A 21471-nucleotide genomic window follows, 5' to 3' on the forward strand; every position below is an offset into this window, starting at 1 on the left:
TGTGGCCTTGACTGTCCTGGACTCACTCACTTTGTAGACCAGGCTGGCCTCGAATTCACAGAGGTCCGCTTGCCTCTGCCTCCCAAGTGCTGGGATTACAGGCGAGTGCCACTTCGCACGGTAAACTCCTTTTTGTCTTGAAAATTCTGTTTGCTTCTGCCTCTGAATATTCCCACATCTGTAACCCTGTTATGTTGCTGGCTCCACGTAAGTATCGCTACATTTTAGAGTGTCTCAGGTTGGTATTTAGGTTGATGGTCATCACACTAACTTTTAGAGATTAAATAAAAGGTCAACAAAAGCAGATACTGGGAAGGTATGGGAGATGTCCCTAGTGGCTCCAGGGAAGGGAAAATGCAGCATCTTTTAAAAAGGGTCAGGAGGGCATCCTCCCACAGGGGAGGATATTAATTCTATATTCCTTATGGAACTCTTAAAACTAGAAGTAGGCTGAATGAGGCAACATACGCTTGTAATCCTGGTATTCAGGAGGTTGGAGCAGGAGGAGAGCAAATTTAAGGATAGCCTCAGCTACATAGAGAGTGTGAGGCCATCCTGGGCTATATGGTAGGACTCTTGCCCTACTTATATGAGTAATATTGGGTGTTAGGACTTCTGTGAGAAATTGCATTTCATATTTAATTTAGCAAGTGTCACGACCCCTCCAGTGGACAATGACCCCTCCAGTGACAAATGTTACTGCACAACCTGAGGTGATGACCCCTGCCCAGGGAGAGCCTCCTGGAATAGGTCTGATGTTCCTGCCAGGAGTAACTGATTGCATCTTTTCTTTTTCTCATTGGTTTGGAACATTCTGCCTTTGTTTTTTCTTTCATATCAGAACTTTTCAAACATAACTCTGTTGTTATGAGATGCCCTAAAGTGGGACTGCAGCCAAGGGTCACTCAGGCAAGTTTACCACTGAGTTCTGCTCTACTTGTTAATACAAGCATGGCTAAGGATTAATCATTAGTTAATAGTTTATATTATGACTTACAAATAAAGTGTTTAAGAAAGCTCCAGATAGTGATGAGAAATGCTAAGGAAAAACTGTCTTGACACATAGATGTTTGGCATAATGAGAGAACATTGACCTTTGATAAAGAAGGCACATGCGTACTTATACCAAGCTAATGACTTAAGAATGATGATTCAAGATTGATGACAACATTATTACTCTGCATCCTATATTTTGAATTATATGAAAAAAAAATATAACCACAAAAACACTCCCCATTTCAAAAAAAATGTGTATAAAAGTCTAGCTTGCCTGCCTGCAAAATACACTCTGATTCAAACACTACCCCTGGGTTTGTCTCTGTTTATCACTCGCTTGTCTTTGTCCACTGACACTTGGAGAACTCGTGTTCCCAAGGACCTAGACTGAGACGGTGCAAGGCAAGCAAGCACAGCCTCTAGCCAGGAAAGGAGTTTGTTCTTTTACATGCTCAAAGGTGTTCAGACAGACTTACTACACATTGGGAAGGATACATATATATTCAGAGGGCTGCACTATAGGCAGGAGTTGGCAGACAACTCTGGAAAGTGCCCCAATTCTGTCACGGTGGGAGGAGGCACACAGCAAATATCTGTTTGTTCAGTTGTGAACCCTCTCCCACCCCAGCTCAGCCTTGAACTCCAAACCTTTACCTGGTAACACAGAAGCATATCATTGGACCTGAGGTGCCCCCAGAAGACTTGTGTACTGAGAGGTGACTCTGGGGACTAGTAGAGTTGACTGGTGCTTGCCTAGCTAGCAAGCACAAAGCCCTGGGTTTGATCAGGCCACAAAACTAGGGGTGGTGGCACATGCCTGTAATCCCAGCACTCAGGAGGCAGGGGTGGGAGGACCAGAAGTTCAAAGTCATCCTCAGCTTCACAGCAAGTTTGAGGGTTAGCTTGAGTTGCATGACACCCTCTCCCAAAACAATACCACTGCCTCTACCATCACCACTGCCACTACCACCACCACTGCCACCACTGCCACCACCACTACCACTGCCACCACCACCACTACCACCGCCACCACTGCCACCACTGCCACCACCACCACCATCACTACCACTACCACCACCCCCACCATAAACTGTAAGGCTTGTTTCTCGGCTAATGGCACTATTTTAGGGATCAGTGCCTACCTGGAGGAAATATGTCACTGGGGCAGGTCCTCAGAGTCTGCATCTGGTTAAGTTGCCCCTTCCTGAGCCTGTAACTCCTTTTTCCACATACGGACTTTAAGACCCTGCTTGAGAACTCTCACTATGAAACTGACTCAGTATGGTTCTCCCTCCCTCCCTCCCTCCCTCCCTCCTCCCTCCCTCCCTCCCTCCTTCCCTCCCTCCATCCCTTCCTCCCTCCCTTCCTCCCTCCCTCCCTCCTTCCCTCCCCTCCCTCCTCCTCCTTCTTCTTTTCTCTCTCTCTCTCTCTCTCTCTCTCTCTCTCTCTCAGTATGTGGGCCTTTTTCTGAGGTTCCTCTTTTGTGACTGAATAGAAGGCATGCAGCCAACTTCTTAAAGCATGCCCCCCCCCCCCCCCCGGGAAGACAGGCATTGAATTACACATGCAAACTCCCAGGCTTCACCAGCCCTCTGAGCCAGTGGGAGTTTCAGGAGCATTTGGAGTTTGGGAACCCTGGACCCAGAGCTTCCTGGAACTTCCTGAAAGGGGCTGAGTGTGCTGGGAGACATGGATGTTTGTTTCATCAATCACATCTTCAGGGCATTATTTCTATCTTATCATATATCTGACACTGCACTAGGTCCAGGTGTGTGTGTGTGTGTGTGTGTGTGTGTGTGTGTGTGTGTGTGTGTGTGTGTTCAGAAGTCAACATCTTTGTTTCCAGGGTCTATTTTGAGGAAGCTTCTCTTGCTGAACCTGCAACTCACTGATGGGCCAGCCTGGCTGGCCATTGAGTTTCCAACTCTGCCTTCCAGAGCTGGGATTACAGGTGCATGCCACCACGCCTAGCTTCTTCTTCATGGCTGCTGGGGATCCGGACTCAGGTCTCCATGCTTTTCCAGCAGAGGATTGGCCCATAAAGGCACTCCTCCTGCATCCAAAGGTGGACTTACTAGTTTATTTTACATACATGCCATGCTATAAGCCTGGAAGCCAGGGGACAGGTTGCAGGAGTTGGTTCTCCCCTTCCACCACGTGGTTTCTATGTATTGAACTCAGGTTGTCAAGGGCTTTTTTTTTTCTGCTGAGACATCTATCTAGCTCCCTTGTAACCACGTTAGAACACACGACTGAGAGGCATTTCGTACATCCACATGTTGTGCAACCAGCGCCACCCTTTCATCCTCCTGAAAAGATCCCATGTCCCTTAAGCTGTCACTCTATTGTCCTTCTTCCCAGTTCTCAGCAACATCTATCTGCTTGCTATGTATGAATTGGCCTGGCCTGGATATCTTATATACATTGACTCCTATAGAAATATTTTTGGTCTCTGACTTCTCACACGTAGCATATGACTTCTTTTCTTTTTTTAAAAAGACTTATTTATTTATTATGTATACAGTGCTCTGCCTGCATATACACTCACAGGCCAGAAGAGGGCATCAGATTACACTGTAGATGGTTGGGAGCCACCATGTGGTTGCTGGGAATTGAACTCAGAGACCTCTGGAAGAGCAGTCAGTGCTCTAAACCACTGAGCCATCTCTCCAGCCCAGCATATGATTTCAAGGGTATCATTGTTGTAGAAAGTAATAATATTTTTTTTGGGCCAACTAATATTCCATTGCATGGAGATACATATATATATCCCAATACCATTCATTAGTTAGTGGGCATTCGGATTCCTCTCACTTTTTAGCCCTCTTTGGTGGTATAAATGTTCAGATATGTGTTTAGGTAATTGTTTTAAATTTTTTTGGTCTCTGCCTGGAGTGGGAATTGCTGGGTCATATGTGATTTCCATTGAGTTTTGTTGTTATTGTGTGTATGCAAGTAAGTGTGTGTGTATGCGCGCGCGCGTGTGTATGTATGCTTGTACAGGCTCATTTATGTGTGCACAGAGGGTAGAGGTCACAGGACCACCTTTGGTGTGTAATTCCTAGGAACGCCACCTACTTTATTCTGAGTTAGGATCTCCCATTAGGCTTGACTGGCTGGCCAGTGGGCCCCAAGTATCCAGCTGTGTTTTCCTGTCTACCTCTGTGATTACAAGTGAGTTTGCCACCACGTTACAGCCAGCTTTAAAACAAAATAAAACATTTCTTAATCGGTTTTAGGAATTGAACTCAGGTCCCTGGCCTTGCAAGGCAAACACCTTACTGACTGAGCCATCTCCCCAGCCCTACACTGAACCTTTTGAAGAGCTATTTTCTACAGCAGCTGCCTCATTTCTCATTCCCACCAGCAACACACAAGCACCAAGACTTCTCCATGCCCTTGCCAATAATGTATTATTTTCCACTTAAAACAATTAAGAACTCAAAAACAAAACAAAACAACAAAACAATTAAGCACTCCTAGTGGAGGTGAAAGGGAGTTAGTTTATTGGGGATTCTGATCTGCATTTCTCTGATGACTAGTAATAATTTTGAGCATCTTTTCATTTGCTTATTGGCCAATTCTGTACCTTTTTGGGGATGGGGAGAAATCTCCCAGCCTTGTGCTTATTTAAAAATTTTATTTGTCAGTCGGCTCGGTAGTGCACACCTGTAATCCCAGCACTCTGGGAGGCAGAGACAAGTGGATCTTTGGGAGTTCAAGGCCAGCCTGGTCTATAAAGTGAACCCAGGACAGCCAAGGCTACACAGAGAAACCTTGTCTTGAAAAAAAAAAAAACCCCAAAATTTAAAATTATCTTTTGCTGTCGACAAGCTAGTGTTTTTGTCATGCTAAGAGCAAGGCTTACTAAGGGTAGACGTTTGGACATGTAGAATGTTCCCTGGCCTGGTTTCATCTTCTATTCAGGGGGCCTAATGAAGGACCTACCGTCATGGTCTCCCAGTGGGCAAAGCTTTGGGACCCTTGCATGGCCCATGGGAGGCGGTTGCTGGGTAACAGATGCCCTTATTACACACAAGCTGAAACTAGCAAGGGTGACTGGACACCACGCTACAGAGATTAATAACTGCTGGGAAGCAGAAACGATGGTGATGCAACGGAGAGTAACTGGAAGGCTATTTTAGGTTGGGTGCACAGGGAAGGCTTTTCGGAGGAGGTGACACTTGAGCTGACACCGGAATGACAGGAAGGTGCCAACCTTGTGAAGATCCATGTACAGGAAGGGCACTCCCGGCTGAGGGACCGGCTGGGGTAAAGGTCTGCAGACAGGAGTAAGCCTTATAGAACTACTGGCGGGGAGATTGGTGAAGGGGGGGGCAGGAGGAGGAGGGGGTTGACAGCTGCCTGGGTTTTCACCATGTGAGGGTCCTGGCTGACAGGCACAGTATGGGAAGACAACTTCTTTGGCTCAGGAAGCCGGCGTGTTCAGGGTCCTCTGCCCGTTACCTAGGAAACTTGAGATAGTGACTAAGCCCATTTGCTAGAGACTTCCATTTCCTCATGTAAAAGCCAAGGCTGGTGGGCTTTTGAGTTGCTACAGTGGGTCAGGGTTCAATCTCTGGGACTCACATGGTAGAAAGAATGGACTCTGACCCGTGGTCTTCTGACCTCCAAATGTGGGCCATGGAACATGCAGGCCTCCCCCTACTCCACAGAGACGCACAGTAAGTGACATTAAAACAAAACAAAACCCACCTGGTAATGTTTGCTTCTATGTAGTCAGACTTCTATGAAACAAAATAACAAACTAAAGAGAGGCGCTCCTGTTTTCAGACGTGAATCAAGCAGTGCGGAGTAGCGAGAGAGAGAGAGAGCTCAGCGGACGTTTACATAGCCCCCTTGTACTAGCCCCCAAATGAAGGAGCAGCGTGGGCGCGTTTTAAAACCCCTCTTTGCACGAGGTATGTTTCCACCTCAGCATTGTGGGTCCCAGAGCTCGCACCCCTTCTCCTGCCCTCCCATTTCCTAGAACTTTCCCTCAAACTCTGTCCAGCTCTGGTTTGATTGAGCACCTTGCATGCCGGCCATGAGGCTCTGAACATGAGTGAAGTTCTGTGGAGCCGAGGAGTCCACTCTGCTGCCCCCTGCACATCGCTTCCTCCCCTTGAATTGTTATGGCTCTTAATCCTTAAAAGTAGAAAAGAGCCAGGCAGTGGCGGTGGTGGCAGCAGCAGCAGCAGGTGGCAGTGGCAGCGCAAGCTTTTAATCCCAGCACTCGGGAGGCAGAGGCAGGCAGATCTCTGTGAGTTTGAGGTCAGCCTGGCCTACAAAGCAAGCCCAGGACAGCCAAGGCGACACAGAGAAACCCTGTCTCGAAAAACAAAACAAGTAAAAAAGACATACAGGGAAGAGCCTGCCACACGTTCCATCATCCCCTCTGTGCTGGTACCCGTAAAGCATAGCACCTGGTGCAGTGGCCGAGAAACAGGCTGCCTCGGTTTCCTACTGTACCCACCCTCCCTAATTACTAAGCTGTTCTAGGTATCAGTTTGCTCACCTGTGAAATGGTGGTATAGTTCTAACTGCATATAGATTGCCTATGGATAAGAGAGAGAGAGAGAGAGAGAGAGAGAGAGAGAGAGAGAGAGAGAGAGAGAGAGAGAGAGAGAGAGAGAGATTTTTTCACTTGTTCTCTACCCCCATCCCATCCCCACCCGCTTCTGGGCTTACAGTTGCACCCGGATCTTTTTATACTTTTAATGTATACGCGTGCGTACATGGGTGTTTGCATGTGTGGAGGAGGCCGGAGATTAAAGTTGGGAAACTTCCTTAAACTTGGGAAACTTCTTTGATTGCTCTCCAGCGTATTAATTGAGGCAGGGTTTCTCACTTGGACTCAGAGCTCACTCACAGGCTAGCCAGCTTGTTCTGGAGGTCACATGTAACAGGCAGGCACCCACTTGGCATTTATGTGGGTTCTAGGTATCAAAACTCAAGCCCCCGTGTTTGCAGAGCCAGTGCTTTAACTGCTGGGCCATTTCTTCAGCGCCCTCTCTGCTTTTTACGTGGGTGCTAACTAAAGGACTGGAACTCAAATCCTCATGCCTGAGCAGCAAGTGCTTTTATTCACGGAACCATCTCTCCAGCTCCGTGTTGTATGGGGGGAGGGGGTCCTCCCCACCTCCCTGCTTCCCCAGAATTTAGAAACCTGTCTTAACCCGGGAGCTCCTCCTAAGGTACTTAGGAAATTGTTTTCTGGAACGGACTAAAGGAGGAGAAATTGCTTCTGTGGTTTGGGAGGGAAAAGGGACGCGGTGTGTGTGCGCGCGCAGGTGCGTGAGTGTGCTGGGGCTGGTGGTGGAGGCAGCACTGGACGCACCCATTCAGGCGCACACGGGGTTGCTCTGTGATAAGGGCTAATTCACCGAGCAGGGGTGGGTACAGGGCTGCAAGGAATCATCCGGCCACTAGGGGTCAGTGTGTCTCCGCTGCAGGCACCGGCGGGCGGCTCACCTGATTGCTGCAGACAACAGCTGACAGTTCCTGCCTAGCTGTGTCCAACACCTCTTGCTTTGTATTTGGACAAAAAGAAAAAAAAAGAAAAAAAAAAAAAAGAGTATCTTTCTCTGTAGTAAAGAAGAGAGTCTAAACAGCCTGAATAACGCGCTTTCTCTTGGTAGGAAAGCGCAGAAGGTGGTCACCCCGTCCTGTCTTTAGCATTCCTGGGCAGAGGGAGCACAGAGCCAATTGTGGTTTCTGTCCTGGTTATCTTGGTGCCTCCGAGGATGGCAAGGCGGCGGCGGCGGCGGCGGCGGGGCCGGGGGGGGGGGCAGAGGGAAGGGGGTGTCTGTTGAATTCTTCCTTTTCTATTTTCTGCCTCGGCGAGGAGGAGGGTGTTAATGCCGGTTGGCAGTTACATGAAACCGAGGCGGATGGTGACGGGGTGTGTTAACAAACAAGGGCAGGAAATAGTGTCATATTTTCTGGAGAGCGAACCGCTCCCAGGAGACAAGACTGCAGGATTCCACCCGAGGAGACTCTTGGAAGGGGAGGCGGGGCGGATAAGAAGTCCGGCAGAGTCGCTTCTCTCTCCTTTCACTTTCTGGTGTCCCTTGTACAATGACAGATTCGGGTTTTATCCCTAGTCTGGCAAACTAGCCAAATAACTGGCCATAAAAAGAAAACCATCCACTTTGACCTGATGTCACTTCAGCGTTTAGTTATTCCTTTGTCGAGAGTGGCCTCTGGAAACAAGACTTCAGGACTCTTCCTTGGAACTAGACCGAATGGGTCTGTGTTGATTTTCATCCCCCAAGTCCAACCACTGGGCAGATCAGCAGGGATAGGCGGTCTCCTTGCCCTCACCTTATCTGGCATCCTTCGCATGCCCCTCCACCACGCCTTTTCTAGTTCCTTCCACAAGGATCCAGCTTCGACCTGCCCGTGCCACCAGTCCCTTTCTCTGAACTTGAATCACATACGGTGAGCATCCGGAAGCCTGGCGGGGCTGCCACACTCTTCTCTGTATCTCAGGTACTATGCCTGACACATTGCTGGCAGGTAACAACTAGAAAAACAGCACTAACAATACAGGTAAAGAACAATTGCTTTAACTCTTGTACTGGAAATAAAGGCCAATGAATACTGAGTGAATTCCGTGTCAAAAGGATTGTCCATGCTTTCTGTTATTTCATACCAACAACAGATCTGGCCAAGGATTCCACCATGACTATCACATTCAATTTATATATTGGTTAAGTGGAGCCTGAGTGGGAGTGACTGATGCAATGCCCGCTCCCCCCCCCCAATCCCCCCAGTTCTAGAATCTGGCAAGCACAGGGCAGGGCTTCGGGCCTGGCCTCTTGTCACAGGGCAGATCTTGCTCTTCAGGGACAGCCAGCTCTGCTGCACCTGAGTTCCTTGTATGGCATGGAACGCATGCTCACATGTGTGGCTGGAGATTGTAGGTGCCTTTCCCTGCTCTCCCTGCAAAGATTAAGCTCTCAAGGCTAGAGTGCTGGCTACAGCTTTTCTGCAGCTGTCTGGAGAGAAAGGCTAAGTCAGAGCCTGGGACCAGGTCTCCAGGAAACGGGCCTAACCTGAAAAGATGGCCACAGGGGCTGAGTCTTCAGAGACACTGGCCATAGAATCTGCAGTCTTTGCTTCCCTCTCTGAATGGCCTGTCCTTTTACATTCACTGAGGGTCTTACACCACCCTTTTCATTTATAAAGTAGTTGTTTCTGTAAAATCAAACAATGCAAACCAGGTCTGTTCGTGCAGGCCTGTAATTTTGGCTATGCAGGAAGCTGAGGCAGAAGAATCCCAAGTTCAAGGCTGGCCTGAACAACTTAAAAAGGTCTTGATGCAAAAATTTTAACAATTAAGAAAAGGACTGGGAGCTGGGCAGTGGTGGCACACACCTTTAATCCCAGCACTAGGGAGTGGATCTCTGTGAGTGGTCTACATAGTGAGTTCCAGGACAGCCAAAGCTACACAGAGAAAACTTGTCATAAAAAAGCAAAAACAAACAAATAAGAAAGTAAGAAAGAAAAAAAAGAAAGAAAGAAAAAGCATTGAGGAGTTCACTGGTGTGGTGCTTGCCTCACGCGCCTGAGGTTCTAGACTCAGCCCTCGGGACTACAAACCAAACTAAACCAAACCAAACCCAAACCCAAACAATACACCAAGCCAGGAGCTCACCCCACTGAGGAGACAAAGACAGTACTGGACACTCCACCTGAGTCTTTTACCTCACCTATCTTATTAAAACCTTCAATATGGCCAAGAGTGCCCATCTAAGGCCTGGTATTGAATCTATTCAGGACAGAGCTACTTTGGGTGGACACACACTCACAGTTGACAAGGCCAGCAGGCCTCTCTGGTGGATATAAATACTCCAGGAGAGGAAAGCCAAGACCAAAGGCTCGGGCCGTCCTGCGCCGCCGGCAGCAGCTCGTGTTCTTCCTGTGTGTGAGGCCTCTTGACTGATCTCTAGTCCTTCCTGAGAGCTGGGTGAACCCACTACAGCCACATTCTTGTCAGCGTTCCCAGCAGTGTCACCAGATCCCATGTTCTCCCATAGCCAGAATGCATGCTATTGCCTTCCTTGAGAAGGTGGGTGGAGAAGGAGGCCTTGGTCTTGGGGTGAATGGGAAGGAAATGTTTGGGGTTGGTGGTGTGCCACTGATCTTGGGGTGGGTGACTGCTTGACAGTGGCTCTTGGAGTTATCGCCTGGTCTCCCAGTAGTCATGAGACACAGCAAGGCATTGGAGCAGTGCAGTAGGCTTGTGGCTGTTGGTGTTTGTCTTCACGGAGGCAGCAGCCTGACTGAGCCTGTCTAATGAAGTGAGGCCTTGCTCTACCGAAAGTTGAGATGGAAAAGACCAGGGATTCGGGGTGCAATGAAATTTACATGGGGTAAAGGTCTCTATTTTAGCGTCCCACAGGAGTGCTGCCTAAGCTGAATGGTGAGGAATGAACAGGAGCTACTAGCAAGGCAAAGAGGAAGCAGCTTGTGTAACTTAGTCCAGCCCACCCTCCACCCTTTCTGCGTATATGTGTAAGCACATGTGTGCTGTGTATGTATACACAGTGTGTGGAGGCCAGAGGTCAGCATCAGGTGTCTCTACTGTTCTTTACTTATTTATTTATTTATTTACTTTGAGACAGGGTCTCACTTTGTATCTCTAGCTTACCTGGAATTCTCTTACACAGACCAGGCTCGCCTTGAGCTTACAGAGATCTGCCTGCCTCTGCTTCTTGAGTGCTGGCATTAAGCACGAAGGAAGCCACCACAGCTCTCTCAATCTCTCTCTCTCTCTTTTATAAAGGTTTGTTTAGCAAAAAGTTTCATGCAAAAGTGTATATGACCCAATTTATGTCATAGCAAAACAAGCCCTTTGGGGGAAGGCTATGGGCTTCTCTGCCCAACAGCCATTGTTTAAGCTTGCCCTGAGACTTCCGTTTCCTCGTTTTACCACCATTCCAGTGTCAATTGCGCTGCCCACCAGCTGCCATCTCCACACCGTCATCAATCACAAGCCTCGTGTGAAGGGATCAAAGCCTTGCTTCATTCCTTTGCTTCTTCTGCCACCATTTTACTACATTGCTAATTTTTGCCCATAGATGTCTTCAGCTGGGAAGGTGGGTCTTGCTTCTAGAAGCCTCCTCAGTGGGCTTGGACTAGCTTCAGATCAGTGTGTGGCTTCACTCTCTTCTCCTCAGTTTTTTTTTTTTTTTTTTTTGGGAAGGGGGGGTGTCTCAAACTGAATTTGGAGCTGATCAGTTGTGATAGAATTTTTTTTTTTTTTGGCCAGCAACCTTCAGGGACTCTCCTGCTTCCATTTCCTGGAAGGAAGCTGGGATTACAGACAAACTCCCCCATGCCCAGCCTCTTCCCCCTCCCTCCTCCCTTCCTCCTCTTCCTCTTCCCCCTCCTTTTCTTCTTCTGGTTTTTCGAAACAGGGTTTCTCTGTGTAGACTCGGCTATCCTGGACTCCCTTTGTAGACCAGGCTGGCCTTGAACTCACATTGATTGACCTGCCTCTGCCTCCCGAATGCTGAGATTAAAGGTGTGCGCCACCATGCTCAGCCTTGTTCCCAGCTTCTTAACATAGATTCTGGGGAACTGAACTCAGGCCTTTATGGTTGCATAGTAGGCACTTTATCGACTGAGCCATCTCTGCAACCCCTTTGTTTTATGGGAATACTTATCTCTTTGGCTGACCTAGCTTATACCAACTGCTGACACGACAACGGGACAAGTCTTTGGAAACAGATGTATTTGAGTAAAGAGTTCCACACCAACTATTTCAACATCTATGAAGGTGGTAATGATTGGCGAAGGCTGGAAAAATTGTTCTAGAATTTTAAAAAGGAGTTGACCACCAGAGTGGCCTGCCATCTTGGTTTTCCTCCATTTGTATTTCTGGAGTGTAGAACTCCCCGTGAGAACTGGGAAAGCCCCAGCCATCTGGGATGAATTTGGCCAGTCTGGACCTCAATGAACTGACGAGTCACCTTCAACAACTGTCCCGAGTCCAAGCAGTACAGCCAGGAACGCTTCTGAGTCTCCAGGCCATTGGGACATATGAGGGAGTCAGTGACTGATGAGGGAACCGGTGATTGGGAAAGCAGTGGACCCCTTCAAGGGTGTGCAGAGAAAGTGGCAGAGTGGGAGCTGGCTCTGATCCTGTTAGTTTCAGTGCCCCGCCTCCCCCTCTCCCAACCCCAGGACTCCTGGCTAAGGATCTTCATATTCTCGTTTTCTTCCCACAGCCTCTGTTGCTTTCAGGGTATCTGTAATGATGCTAGAGCAATTGACAGTTGAACGACATTTATTAAAGCGAGACAGTTTAAGTCTTAGAGTTTTGTGCGTTTATCACGGATCTTTACATTACAATAGTGGGCACTATCACTATCTGATGTTGAGATCCTTGTGGAACTGAGGGATCAAGGAGTTAATCGACTTGCCCAAGGCCATCCAGCTAGTAAGTGTCAGAGCTGAGCCTGGTAATCCAGGCTGGCTGGCTCTGGGCCTTTCTCTCTCGGTACCGATTGCATCTAGCCACACTACTTGTGAAGGTAGCTGTCTGGAGGGCACTGTCCAGTGGTTTTATGTGCTGCAGTGGGAAGGGTTCAGAGACAGGCATCTCAGGATCTGGGCTTGACTTCTGCCTCCAGTTTTCATTCAAAAGGCACAGGCCTCACTTCTGGTAGGCGTGAAAAAGGAAACATTATCAACCTCCTTCTAATCAATACAATGCTCTGGACTGCTTTCCTGTTTCCAGCTGGGTTCTCCTAATGGCCACACCTAAGTCTATACCAAAGAACTCTGGGGCAACTAACTTCAGAACAGGTACTTGTTTCTGTGAGCAGACAGAGAGGGAGAAGATGCTGGCTCAAGGCTTAAAAATGAAGTGTGGACGGGTGTGATGGCGCACGCCTTTAATCCCAGCACTCGGGAGGCAGAGGCAGGCAGATCGCTGTGAGTTCGAGGCCAGCCTGGTCTACAAACGGAGTCCAGGATGGCCAAGGCTACACAGAGAAACCCTGTCTCAAAAAACCAAAAAAAAAAAAAAAAAAAAAAGTGTGAAGGCCACCATGGAAGGACAACAGTTAACCATTGAAAAGGTCTAAAGGGGCTGGAGAGATGGCTCAGAGGTTAAGAGCACTGCCTGCTCTTCCAAAGGTCCTGAGTTCAATTCCCAGCAACCACATGGTGGCTCACAACCATCTACAATGAGATCTGGTGCCCTCTTCTGGCATGCAGGCAAAATACTGTGTAATTAATTAATAAATAATAAAAAAATCAATAACAAAGATTAGTTAAAAAAAAAAAAAAGAAAAGGTCTTAAAAGTCTAGAAGCAAGGCAGAGGGGAGGGAAGATGGAGACATGGTTCAACGGCTAAGAGCACTAGCCACATGGTGGCTCACAACTAACTGCCTGTAACTCCAGTCCCAGGAGATCCTATTCTGTCTTCCGGTCTCTGTAGTACACACACACACACACACACACACACACACACACAGACAAAACAACCATATACATAAAATAAAATATTATAGAAAATGTCAGGACAGGGGTTGGGGTGTGGCACAGTTGGTAGAGTGTCTGCCTCATGTCTTTGAGCCCTGGGGTCTAGTCTCTAGCATGGCATAAAACCCGGATAGTGGATCATACCTATTAAGAAGGTAAGAAGTTCAAGGCCATTTTGGGCTACACGAGAGTCTGTCATATGAGACAAGTGATATAAACGGTAAAGGCTCAGTAATGTTTGTTGGATGCATAAACAAACAATGACGGAGTCGGCTGTAAAACAAGCTGGTCCGACCCCAAACACAACAAAACAACAACCCCCCCCAAACAGCCTCCCAAAGCTCCCAGTTTACAGATGAGAAAGCCCACGGGACTCACAGGAGCCCATGCTTATTGCTGTTCCCGACTCTGTCCCCCCCAGCAGTGGACTCTGTGCGAAGCTCTCAGTCCTTTCCCATCTTTCCAGATGGTGGCGATTAAGCGATGTATTTTCTCGTTGGGAATCTGTTACTCACCATTAGTGGTGGAAGGACCTGGTTTAAAGGGTCTGCTGAGTAAAAAGCTGGTAAAGGGGCTGGGAGTGTATGCAGCCCCGTCGGAGAGCACTTCCGGCTTGGGACACCCACGAGGGCTTGGGTTCAATCCTGGGTTGTCAAAGGCGGGGCGGGGAGTTGTTAAGTATGGCTGTGAATTCTTCCTTTAGTTTCAAAACCTCCCCGATTGGTTCTGTACGCAGAAGGCTCTCTGGGGGAGCAGGGGTGGTGGAAGGTGGGAGTGGTGCTGTGTATTCGGCCTGATCCAGCCCTTGCAGTGTGCAAGAGCGACTTTTTCAGCCGACCCTATCAACTCCTATCACTTTAGTAAAAAGGCCACCCCTTAGGGAAAGTCGCCTGGCTTCTTACCAATCCCCTCCAGCTAACAAAGTTTCCCTCAGAAACCCAGAAGCCTGAGAATTTGGTTCCTGCTTTTGGGTGCGCTGACTGGCCCCTTCTTCCACCCCAGCTTCTAGCGTCTTATCAACTGAGACTGGAAAATTCTATCAAAACGAGTCTGCTGCTGAAGCTGTGGGACAATAACTCGTGCGATGAATTTACGGGGTCACCGGGAGACCCTCTAATTTCGGGGAAATAACAAGGCGTGTGTGGCCACGTTTGGGTAAAATGTCCTCTTTTATAGCCCAGCTCCATGCCGTGGACTGTTTGCTTACAGTCTGAGGGTGTATTTCCCATCTGGGCAACATCCCACTCTGTCAAAGAAATCTACTCAGGGTAGGATGTGTTGAGTGTCTCGCCTTTCTAAAAATGACAGTCACCTCTTTTTAAAATTTTTTTTTTTAAATAAATCTTTTTAGGTGCTATGTTCACAGCGCAAATAGCTCAGAAAGCATACTGGTACAGAGTCAAAGTTTAAGTTAGGGCAGACGTGTTGCACGGAACCAAGATTCTGTCTCCAGTTTTCTCAAGAAAGGGAGGGCCTGTCTCCTGGATTCCCTCTGCTGTGAACCCCTGAAGCCAAAGGTGAGGGACCAGAGTACTCGTTTTGCTGAGTGGGCATTCCCTGGAGTTTGTGTGGCTCGGTGTCGTTCCCAGCAAATGAAGCTAAGTCACGTGACATAGAGCACCTGCCTGCCGAAGAAATGCTTTAGGTACGAGATTGGGGAGCACGTCTCCCCTCCTTCACTGTAGGGACCATTCATGTTTCTTGGCTTCTGACGTCAATATTGAATTTGAATACAAAGTTCTGGGAAAATACGATGTCTCTGATTCAAAACAAGGTGGTCCTGAAAGTTCACCATCTCTTGCAAAACAGCTTGAGGGCTTGGGGGGGGGGCGGATGGGGGGGATGGAACCAGGACCAGCTTCCCTCCGGAATCTGTGGCTTCTAGATGATGCATCCCTAGGTGCAGGAAATGTAGAGAGGAGCAAAGCATGCTGGGAAAAGTGCACCTGAAGTTTTGCTGACCTGAAGACACTGGGAAATTAATCCTACCAGGTGCCCATGTTTGGGCTTTTGGAGGGCTTGGTTTTCAGTCTGGCAAACAGCCAGGAGGAGTTGTGGCAGGACATTAAACTCACTGGATCCTGGGGACTTTTTCCACAGCAAGGAGTGAGGATGAGGTCACTCCCTTCCCCCCCAGAGCTTGTGTCATGGAGAGGGTCCCATGTTAGCAGCTTGGACACTGGGAAGAGGCGGGTGTGTGTGTGTGTGTGTGTGTGTGTGTGTGTGTGTGTGTGTGTGTATGAACAAATGATTGCCTCTTTATATAGATTGCCTATAGAACTGTCTCACAGTGGAGTGTCCAATAGTTACTTGCCCTCATCCCTGGCCTAGCCCCCTCCCCCTTGTTTCGCTCCCCCCCTTTGGAGACAGGGTCTCACTATGTAGCTCTGTCCTGGAGCTTATTATGTAGACCAGGCTAGCTTCGAACTCACAAAGATCCACCTGCTTCTGCCTCCCAAGTACTGAGAGTAAAGTCGTGTTTCACAACTCCAGGGCCCTGGCCTAGAATTTCTTGAAGTTTCTATCTTTGCTGGTCTTCATGTGGCTGCTCACTGCCTCCTGTATTAGCTCGATCACTTCTGTGTCTACTCCACATGGTATTCCTAGTGGACTAGGAGGTGAGTCGTCACAGGACAGGTGCCTGATGAGTATTTGGTGAGTGTACGAGCAAGCATAAGGTGGTGGGAGTGCTTACACACAGTAGTTCTTTACAGCATGAGGGAAAACGCCTTTCTTGCCTCAGGAGTAGTCAAGAATCCTGTAACAGTAAACTTACCCAAGGGTTCCTCGCGTGTGCCAGCCCTGTGCTAAGCCTTGCGTATGTACCCACAGTACATCTCTGGAGTGTGTCTGTGTTGTCTCACATATGGCAAAATGGAAGCTCAGAGAGATTATATGCACCCTCCTCTTCCCCACCTCCCAAGGTCATAGATCTGAGGACAGGTCATCTGAACTGGAGGTCAGTCCTGGTCAGTTCAAAGTCTAGGTAGGCTTTTCATGACGTTCTTTCGTCATTGCTCCCGCTTTCACTAACCTGGACCCCTCCTTCTCAAACCACACTGGCTACTGGAGGTTACAGGGTGCAAGCACCTGCCCTGAGCCATAGTGGCTCAAACACTGGGCAAGAAGCTCGGCAGGATCAGGCATCTGTTCTGTCTCTTTTCTTCATTGCTGGGTCACCATGAACATCCTTTGCTGGCCTCTGATTCTCCAGCTATCAAGCTGGGCATTGAACCCCAGGCTCTGTGCATTTCCACCTGGCACTAACGCTGGCTTAAGTCACAGTTGGTTCTATGTGGCCCTTTACAGATCTGTCTTCTGTGCCCTCCTCTGTTGCCCTTCTTGGACCACGATGTTTCCTGGCAGTCTTGGCGCTCACCAGGCTATGTCTGGAGGATCCTTCCAGAGTGAGTAGCGACTGGGCAGGCTCCTGTTGGTGCAGGCTTCATAGAGCCACAGTAGTACAGAAGGGGCTTTCTCATTCAGATGTGTGGGCCAGTGCGGTGCCTCACCCTAGTCTCTCCCTGGTTTTGAAGTTCTACACACACACACACACACACACACACACACACACACACACACACACATCCTACTGATAATTAACACAAAATTATCTATCTATCATCATCTATCTATCTATCTATCTATTTATCTATTTTTCATCTCCATTATATTTCATTGTTCTTGTCTGTGGGCCTCCTCCTCACTAGTATATTAGGCCTAAGCACCACTGGAGTGGTGGTTGTCTTGTTCATTGTGGAAATTGACAAGCTCTTGACAAGGCTTTAAGAATATTCTTCAGGGCTGGAGAGATGGCTCAGAGGTTAAGAGCACTGGCTGCTCTTCCAAAGGTCCTGAGTTTAGTTCCCAGCAACCACACAGCGGCTCACAACCATCTATACTGAGATCTCCTGCCCTCTTCTGGTGAGCAAGTGTATGTGCAGGCAGAACACTATATATATAATAAATACATAAATCTTGTTTAAAAAAAAAAAAAAGAATATTTTTCAGCCAGGTGTGGTGGCACACGCCTTCAATCCCAGCGCACGGGAGGCAGAGGCAGTTGGATAGATGTGAGTTTGAGGCCAGTCTGGTCTACAAAGCGAGTCCAGGACAGTGAAGGCTACACAGAGAAACCCTGTCTCAAAAAACAAAACAAAACAGAACAAACAAAAGAATATGTTTTGAGGCTGGGGAGATGGTTCAGTGAATATTAAAGGTACTTGCTGCCAAGTCAGACGGTCTGGGTTTGATTCCTGGGATCCATTCTGCTCTTCATGCATACGATACAGCACCTGTGTGCCCTTTCCCCTTAAAAATAAAGGTGTATTTACTAGATGGATTCAACAAGTAGCTCAATGAACAGTTGAATGGATGGATGGATGGATGATGGATGAAGAGGACCAGTGAGTGAATAGCTCTGTGTTCTCGGTGGTAATAAGAATTCAAACCCAGAAGGCAGGGAAGGTCAGCAGAAGTCAGAACCAACTGTCAAAGTCCAGCACCACCTTGCAGCTCACTTCCAGGGGCAACGTGAGTGCCCAGTAAATCAGCCTCAAACTCAGGAGCCCCTAAGTCAGCAGACTCGGCAGAGGCCTGAAGTGCCGATCCCTGCGCTTGGAAGCCGGAGGATGATTCTGGAGAAAGATCCCACGCCCCATACAGCCGAAGTGGAGGGCTCACTCCTGTCCCCACACTCCACCCTTACCACAGGGAGTGTTCATGTCCGGCCGCTTGGGAGTCATAGCCGGCCTGTGTTTGACCAGGTCCCCCAGGGACTTTGCATTCAAATTTTAGGAGAGTTTCCAAATCAAAACTCGCAGGCATTCTGCTGGTATAAAAATCTACAGTTCCCTGGGGATGCTAAGGGTTCTGATTGTGTATGTGTGTGTGTGTGTGTGTTGTATATGTGAGTGCAATGACCTAGGATGCTGGAAGAGGATGTCAGATACCCTGGAACTGGAGTTACAGGCAGTTGCAAGCCATACCATATAAATGCTGGGAACTGAGTTCCAATCTTCTATGGGGCAGTACTTGCTCTTACATGTTGAGTCTCCAGCCCTTGAGTCATCTCCAGCCCTGGTGTGTGTGTGTGTGTGTGTGTGTGTGTGTGTGTGTGTGTGTGTGTAAGAGGGGGAGAGACAGAGAGACAGAGACAGACAACATAAAGAAAACCACTATTCACGCCACTCTCACCTGCCTGGCTCCCTCCCATGCTTCCAGCTCCTGCCTCCACCACTCTGAGTCACCACTTGATACTTTCAAACTGAGGATTTGACTTTACACTCACAGCTGTTTCAAAGTTGGAGCAGGCCCTCAGAGGTAAGACACTGAAGCGGCTTCCAGGCTGAGAATATTTATGACGCAGATCTGCTACCTTCTACCTTCACCATTCCTCCTTGGATAACAAGATAACCTCACAGACCATCAAAGGGCTCCCATTCCTCTCAAGGAGGCCGAACTGAACCATCCATGCAGTGAGTGTTTACTGCATGTGTTGAATGAATGAACGGATGAATAGGTAGGTGGACAGTTCCGTGCTTTTTTAAAGCACTGAGGAGAATGCCATTTTCTGGACTGGATTTTCCACTCATAAAGGGGGAAACCTGGGCTCTTAGGCTAAAATAGCTTCCTGGGGGTGACAGGAGGGGGCTCAGAAGTCCTCATATTCCCCAGCCTGCCTCTGGGCTGTCTGGGAAGTCGCTACCTCACATAAACAGGCATCTAAAAGCCCAGAGAGATGGCGATTTCGCAGTCTCCCTAGGAGTCCTCTTTCATGGTCCAATAAGCCCTTTGAGTCAGGAAGTTGTTTCTGGGCCTGACCTGCCTCTCTTATGCCACATTATACCCTGCTGATCTCAAAGTATCCCTGTTTCCTGGATGGCACCTATCTGGGGCTTTCCTGAGGCCCTTGAAGGTAACTGAGCTGCCTTTAAAGGCTGGTTTTAGAGGGAATCTGTCTTCCCTGTCTAATGACTGAGCAACCCTGCTGGTGGGCCTTTGATGATTTTTCTTGCTTGCTAAGGATGCTCCATCCATACCCATCAGGGAGGCCGCCTGAGGGGCCACAGAGTCCTGGGGATGGGCTCTTAGGTTAGGGCATAGTTGAGGGGAGTCTTGTGCTGTTTCCTAAACCGTAACCCCTCCCCAAGCCAGTGCTGAGCATCAGCCTAATCTTGTTCTGTAATTGCTTTACTGATGGCCTGGCTGTTCGCATTCTTTGCGCCCACCGTTCAGCATGCCTGTGTCAGAAGGCGTCTCGAATTAGAGACACTGCCTCCTTCTACACAATGATGCCATGGCGGACAGTAGGCATTTTTTTCCCTTATTCTGACCTCTGTGCCCACCACTACGAAGGAACCATGGCCTCCTGAGAGCCCTCCGGCTGCAGGAGACAGGTAACGGCATTGTGAATGGGGAAAGGCAGGAAGGAGATTGGAGACTGAGAGAGTATTAGCCAGGGCCGGCCCAGACATGCTGGCATTTTTGGGTTTAGCAGTGGGTTTTTCTGTCTCGCATTCACTGAGATCACAACACACATTTAGTAAGTGGGGAAGACTCCAGTCACCTGGGACAGAGAGACCCGGCTGTGGCTCTGAAAAGAATCTGGTCGAATTTTGGCTTCAGCGCTGGGCCACAGCCATGAACCAGACAGGACACTAGGGAGGAGACACAAATGGCTCTTGGATTGGTGACATCAGTCCTAAGGCGCTTTCCCAGCGTCAGGTCAGCCTTCCATCCTCCTTCCTCTGAGCCCGCACTTCCCATGTGAACCCAGCCGAGCTGGACAGAAGCCGGCAGGGCTGTGGTCGACTAGCTCTGACCGATGAGGACAGCTCACTTTCTTAGAATTCCTCAAGAGGGACACACACTCGGCGTGCACACACCCACACCCACTGTCTTCTACTTATTGGTTGATTGTGTGCTGTGTGTGTATATGTGAGCATACGGCAGTACGTGTGTGGCCATTTCACAGGAATCAGTTTGCTCTTTTCACCACCCGGGTTCTAGGGATCAAACTTAGGCCTGGAAGCAAGTGCCTTTACATCTCGCCGGCCCCCACTGTCTATTATTAACCTCACTTGCCTCGGATACACACTGTACCCCTTCAGAATAAAGGGAACAAGTCAGCTTCTCGCCCAGCCAGCCCACTAGCTGAAGTGAACCACCCTCCCCGTAGCCTCTGTGGGAGCTCCCCAACACAGCCAGACAAGAACGCCGCCGACAGGAGCCCTCAGTTATCGGAACAGATACCAGCCCAGCGTCTCCAGAGCTCGGAGAGCGAATCCAGCAAGTGGTCATCTGGACAGCGTGTCTTCCTTCCTCGCCTCTGAAGTGAGCTCACCGGCTTATAGTCTCTTCTGCTTTTGAAAATTGGAAAACAAAATAAAATACAGCCAGTTAAATCTTGAGTTTCTTCTCCTTGAATGTGGCTTTAAACCCCTTTTTGTTTGTCTTCACCCTGATTCTCTCTCTCTCTCTCTCTCTCTCTCTCTCTCTCTCTCTCTCAGGAAGCTGCCTTCAGGATAGCAGAATCTTCTTGTTTGCGGCTCCTTTTTACCCTAAAGTCATTAAGCTCTCTGCCTCGTGAGAAGTTGTCCTCACTGCAACTACTCCCCCACCCCCGACGCCCACCAATTCTGAACTTTACCATGCTTGCTGTATTTGATGATCTCTAGGAAAAAGAAAGAAAGAAAGAAAGAAAGAAAACATTTTGTTTAACAAACTAGCAGGAGTCTTTTTGTTGCTCAGCTCATTGTCCACCAGGAAACTCACAGCAACTTTTTGGCTTACTTGCACTGATTTTGCTTAGTTGAAGTCTTTTGGCCCGGATTTTCACTAGGTAGCAGCTCCTGGTGGCCAACTAGACTACGATGTCCCTTTTTTCGGCTGGACACAAGGCCTCCTGGACAAAATGAAGGGTGTGATTCCTCAGGGAAAGAAAGTGGCTGGTTTTCAAAAGATTTGTGGGC

The sequence above is a fragment of the Acomys russatus genome, chromosome 16 (genome assembly GCF_903995435.1).
Source record: "Acomys russatus chromosome 16, mAcoRus1.1, whole genome shotgun sequence".
NCBI classification, from domain to species: Eukaryota; Metazoa; Chordata; class Mammalia; order Rodentia; family Muridae; genus Acomys; species Acomys russatus.